The following is a 6,000-nucleotide window of genomic DNA, read 5'->3' on the forward strand; positions in this document are numbered from 1 at the left end:
CATCATGATAGGTAGGAATGAAAGTATGCTCGATCCCTGTCTACACGTTTCTTTCAGAGTTCATCACTCCCCACAAGCATTAATACCACAATCATCACCCTTCGTGTGAGAAGAAAGAAGTGTTCGTGTGAATGGTGCTTGTGTATCTCGCCGCACAAGCGATGTTTCATATGTTGTTGCCAACATATTCACTTCCTGCACACAAATATAAAGCAGTCATGATACTCATACAAATATAAAGGTGCATCAAACAAGCCTCAGACATAGGGCATAATATAGCTAAATTTAATTATCCAAAAGTTCATGAAAGGAAACTACGCCCTATCACATATTCTTATCTCCACCGACTCAAAACCACCCGTGATACGGATCCCAAATGAAGTCTTTCGGAAATTCACCCAAGAGATGATATAAAGGATAGCCTATATTATCAATGGTGTTAGGGTGTGTGAGATGCCGCGATGTGCCTAATAGCATTTCCCTTGTTACCTCTGAATGATGGAACTAAGGCACTTGCAACCCATTGGATGCCCTCGCGCCTCGTCCATAGGGACAAGGTACCCGTGTGCCTAGCACCACTGGAAAATGGTGATACTGAGGTGCCATGCTATACGATGTCATATGACCCTCTCCATACAACACCTCACAGTTCACCAGTCCGTGGCGCACTTGTAACTCCATCTAGCATTGTAGCCGGTTGTAATGCCTTCACGTCTCCCATAGCTCAGCCGCTACACAACGGTAGGATTGGTGCAAGGAGTGAACCAACTCTACCATACGGTGCTATTCAGTGGGGCCGCATTCGGAACATCTTCAAAGTTGTTGACGTTGTTGCCCTGAGAGGGAAAATAGATGAATGGCCATCCACGTAGAACTGGTAACTCACCACGAAGGGCAGCCATTGCCTTGTACGCTACCGCTTGAACTGCCATTTCTTTCAAAGTTCCAATTCCTTCAAAGTAGTAGGGGTTATCTCTGCTTTTGATGATTCACGCCCAAATACCCATGGTCACCAAGTAGTCTACCAGGTTAGGCCCAACTCCTCGAGCATAAACCGCATACTCCAGCGTAAAGGTGAAATTTGCACGCCACAACATTTCATGGATAACGGGACTCAGTTCGACAATAGCGCTTTTAAAGACTACTACAAAGAGATTGGAACCAAAGTATGCTACGTGTCGATGACACACACCTATAGCAATGGTCAGGTTGAAAGGGCAAATGAGATGATACTACAAGGGGTCAAAACCCGAGTCTTCTATCGGCTTCAGAGCTATTCGAGACGTTTGATGGATGAACTCCCCACTGTACTCTGGTCATGGAGCACGACACCCAATAAAGCCACAACCAAAACTCCATTGGTGTTGAAGCAATGCTCTCCTCTGAGATCACCCTCCAGTCTCCTAAAGTAGCCAGCTACTCGAACGACAACCAGGTGGCTCAATAGGCGGATGACATAAACCTGATCGAAGAGTTCCGCGATCAGGCTCTAATTCCAGCAGCCTGATACAAGTAAAGCCTCAGGAGATACCATGACCGCCGGGTGCGGCAGCGAACCCTGGTTGTAGGCGACCTCGTCTAAGAAAAATATAGAATAAGGTAGGCCTAAAAAGGCTCTCCCCCAGGTGGAAAGGACCCTACATAGTGGTCAAGGTTTACCTGACCAGATGCGGTCACACTAGCCATGGATGATGGCCATGTATTACACAACTCGTGGAACATAGACCTGTTGTATAAGGTCTATGTATAAAGTTGCTCGAGTGTGAGCCCCTTTTTTCTGTTTTTTGCAGGATCTCTTGGATAAGAGCGTAGTGCCCTCGGTGATTCAAAAGTTAGACCACCTAGTCGAAAGCCCTTCTACTGACCAGGCGGTTAAGGGCTAGAGTAATATTAATTTTAATTTGTGTTCTTTTTAATGCTCCTAGATTACCTTTTTATGCTCTTAGATTATTTTGCCTATTAGGGCTTATTTTGAGTGGTATGTCGGAAAGAAAATTGCCACTCGTGCAATGTCAGGGATGTGGGCGGCTAAAGGAAAATAACCAAGATGCCACAATTCCCATTCCAGGTTGAGCGCTGGTTGCCACTGAAGGGCTTGCCATGTTAAAAGCTATCCTAAGCACCACAAACCTAACTAGCGAGCGGTATGGAAAACCTTGGCCCCCTCTTGGTATAACAGGCAATCAAAGCCTATTCATTACATGAGCGTAGGGAAAATCTATTTAGGAGAAAGTCCTTAGATTACAAAATGACCACTCGGGCAACGCCCGGGGGATAGTTCTAAAAATCTGTTCGATGTCCTTAGGATCTGAAAATGCTTCCCTGTGGTTTGAACTGGACAGTCCAAAGAAGGGAGCGAGCTGCAGGAAGAAATGAGGATACAAGGTCGTGAAGCTCCTTCATGGTCTTCTGGGCACCTACAAAGCATTCAGAGACTACCGGAGCAAGGTTGAGATCTAGGAAGAGCTCACCGACAAAGGCAAGGACAAGGTAGGTGTCGTAAACTCTAACCTCAAATAGATGGTCGCTAACAGTCTCGTGTAGCATCTACTTGAGTACACCCACCTCCTCAGAGGCCGCCAAGAGCCAGTTGGTGTGACAAGTCACGGTGCTCTTGGGATTTAGACGAACTTGAACGCTGGCGGACCGAAGCAACAAGCTGAAGGGAGAAAGCGTCCATCTATGAAAATCATAAAAGAATGCCAGCCACTGATCATCTTCCATCATCATATGTTCTTGGTCCCTTCGCACCACAGGCATCTCCTCTTGACAAGCTGGTCGAAGAAATAGGTCACAAAACACACATGAGTCAGATGGTTGAGTCTTACTTGGCTAGCCCAAAACTACACATGGCTTAGTTTGTAATAAGATCGGAGCACCTCGAAGATTGCTCTGCAGAGTCTCTAGCACGAACCTAAGTTCACACTCGGCCACCGCTTCCCGACTGCGCTGGTTGATGGAGTCGTCAATGTAGGTTGTCAGGGACACTAAGAGAACAGGAGGGATAGTCGACACATAGGCTCTACGACAACATCAGCAACACAAGCTGATCAAAGAAATGAAAAACTTCCTTCAAATATACTATGAGCCTAAGGTACAGTGCGCTGTTTACTCTTCGTTGGTTACCACCTGGAAGAGAGAGCCTACATACTCTACCAGCCCTTGGCACTTCACCTGCAGCCCCGCCTCGGCTTCGGGACCGGTGGTCACAACCCTCTCCCGATCAAGCTTGAGGTTGAAGTCAGGGTCGCGACAGTGGTAGCACTGGAGATCTTACACCATCGTGGTTTTTGTCGACTTTGCCACGTCCTCTGTGGTCCTCACTGCCAGGATGCCCAGGAGCTAGTGAACTTCTCTGCTAAGATGTTGATGGCATAGGCCTAGCCCCGTGTCACCTTTTGATTGGTCAGGAAAAACTAACCGCAATAGCATACAAATGGCTGTAGTTGTGAGCCGTCTGTGAACTAGGAACATGAGCCGTCTGTTGTTCATTTGTATAGACGGTTGTAGGTCTATAACCGTCTGTATATTCATATATACAATACTGAATTCATATATTACTGAATGTAAATGACAAATCAACAACAGATCATACACACAATAGTAAAATATCATACACATAGCAGAACATTTGCATTCAAACTCCATGCACATAGTAGATCAAACACACAGTAGATCGAACATCTTCATTCAATGTTACAAAGTCACGCATATCATGCAAAGTCATACACAAAAACAGAATTAAAATGTTAATATTACAAAGCCTCACAACATATGCAAAGCATTCTTCATTCTTTATTCTTGAGTCAAGCCCGTGCCTGACAATATATAAACCAACAAATTAGCTTTAGCACACTGAATTAAAAGTAACTAATGAATTTATTTGCTTCATTTTTTTATGTCTTTAGCCATAAAGGTATAATTCATCAATAAACTGCAAGATGCAAGCATTTTCAATATATTGAAATAATTAGCTTCTATTGAGATTATAAACCTTGGCTCCTAAAATTATCGCGACCATAAAATTCGTCTCTCTCCTTTATGATCACCGCATGTATGAAAAAGATGAGCCATTTTTGAACATACATAAGACTATCATTCGCGAGATTATTTGTAGAAATTTTATGTATTTGTAGAAGAAAATTAAAATAGTTAGGTACAACGATAAAAAATACATTTTAATATAATATAATTACACTAATCGACGGATATACTGGTGGACTAGAATCAACGATTTGCAGTATATACTGGGAAACATAGAACCCATAGAGGTTGGTACCCGGTGCCTGCTTGTGACATTGTAGAAATTTGTGTACGATGCATTTAGTTCTATGGAATGTATATTATAACAATAAATTGATGTGCGATGGAGGAATTATTACCAGGAATTGATGTTGGTGGGTTCCCGAGGGTTTATCTCTCCATACAATCCTGTCAACAAGTCTGTGAGATCTGAATACCTCTCTGGGTCATAGTATATTGAGTCGAGGTATATGCAATGTTGATTGTGTGTATAGATACAAACTAGCATCCAATGGTCTCGGTAGTTATACGTAGAAGAATAAGGTCCTTCGATCCACATAGAGTTATATGTATTTTTCGACCTCCCCTGGAGACCAAGTGATCATTGACCCACATACGACATGTGGGTTGAGGAATCCAATTCTCGGATTCTATCTCCTGGCTTCTTGAATCATAAATCTACACAGGAGAGTAATATTGATGAATGAGCCTATCAATGAGTTAGGTGGTTCATTAAGCATATACTGCGATTAATAACACTTACAGTGTCCATCATCTCATTAGACTAATGTCCAGCTTGTCATGAGGTAGAGGAGGAATAAATCCTCGAAGGTCACGAGAAAGGTTCCAGCTGGTTTCAGGAAATGTTGCCGCTGGTACTTGGTGCTGAAACAAGGAGAAAGATGTTTCTCCTCATGGATCCTCTTCATGTATAGGTCATGCAGAATCATACTTGCCTAGCCCAATTTCTCTAACGCTTTATTTCTCAGTAACGGCTAGCTTGCCACGTAGGTGTTTGACAGAGGTTCTTCTTCTACCTCCTTACTCTTGTCCTTCTGTTTGATGGCTCTGCGCTTTCTGGGAGGTGCCATTTTAGCGGACTGTTGACCAGTTTTGTTGGACAATAGTTGTTGCTCATGTGGTGCAAAAGGAGATTTGACCTTCAGTGGAGCACGACGAAAAGAGAAGTCGCTATTGTTGTGTACTGAAGATAGAGGCTGCAGAGGCGGTGGAGGGGCAACTAGTGTTATGAACTTATTCGGCCATTGGATGAAGGAGTGGATGGCCTCCCCAAGTGTCCTGACGTTGTCCTCTGGGGGAATATGAAGTCGGAGGGACGTGCAATTCGTGTACACCAAGTCCACTAACACCCTAGTGTAACCAGGTTGTAGCGGGAGTCTGTGAATCGTCTGTTCCTCGCCACATGGGAACGCCAAGCCCATGCCAACCTCAATGATGTTATCGGAGCAAATAGTGGTGGGTTGTAGGAGCTTGCACTTGGTGGCCACCTCTATGTCGTCGATGGGGTCTCTTTCGCTAGGGACCTCTTTCTGAATGTCGTCAACAGGGGGGTCACCTTCAAATCCGCCAATAGGGAAGTCATGTTGATTGAACATATTATCTGGAGTGTTATCTGGTGCAGATGTGCAGCTGCTTTGGTGCCGAGCCGATGGAGATTCAAGTGTCGTGGCTGCATCCTGCTGCCTCATAGCCTGTACTCGCTCCTCGACCTGTTGTTCCATCCTTTCTACAAGCATATCTATCTGTTCTTTCATCCTTGCTTCGACCTTAGCGACAATCTCCATGCACAGCTTTGTTTCTCCTTCGGCTCCTATATGAATCGACGCTATCAATGAAGCCCAACTTCCATGGAACGGAAACACCTATGCCACGCGTGCGACCCAGGTGCTCTTTGTTCCCCAGGGCCAAGGTTAGTATGTCTTTTTCTCGAGATGGTTGGAATGATCCTTGAGTGGA

The sequence above is a fragment of the Phragmites australis genome, chromosome 20 (assembly GCF_958298935.1).
Source record: "Phragmites australis chromosome 20, lpPhrAust1.1, whole genome shotgun sequence".
In the NCBI taxonomy this organism is placed as follows: domain Eukaryota; kingdom Viridiplantae; phylum Streptophyta; class Magnoliopsida; order Poales; family Poaceae; genus Phragmites; species Phragmites australis.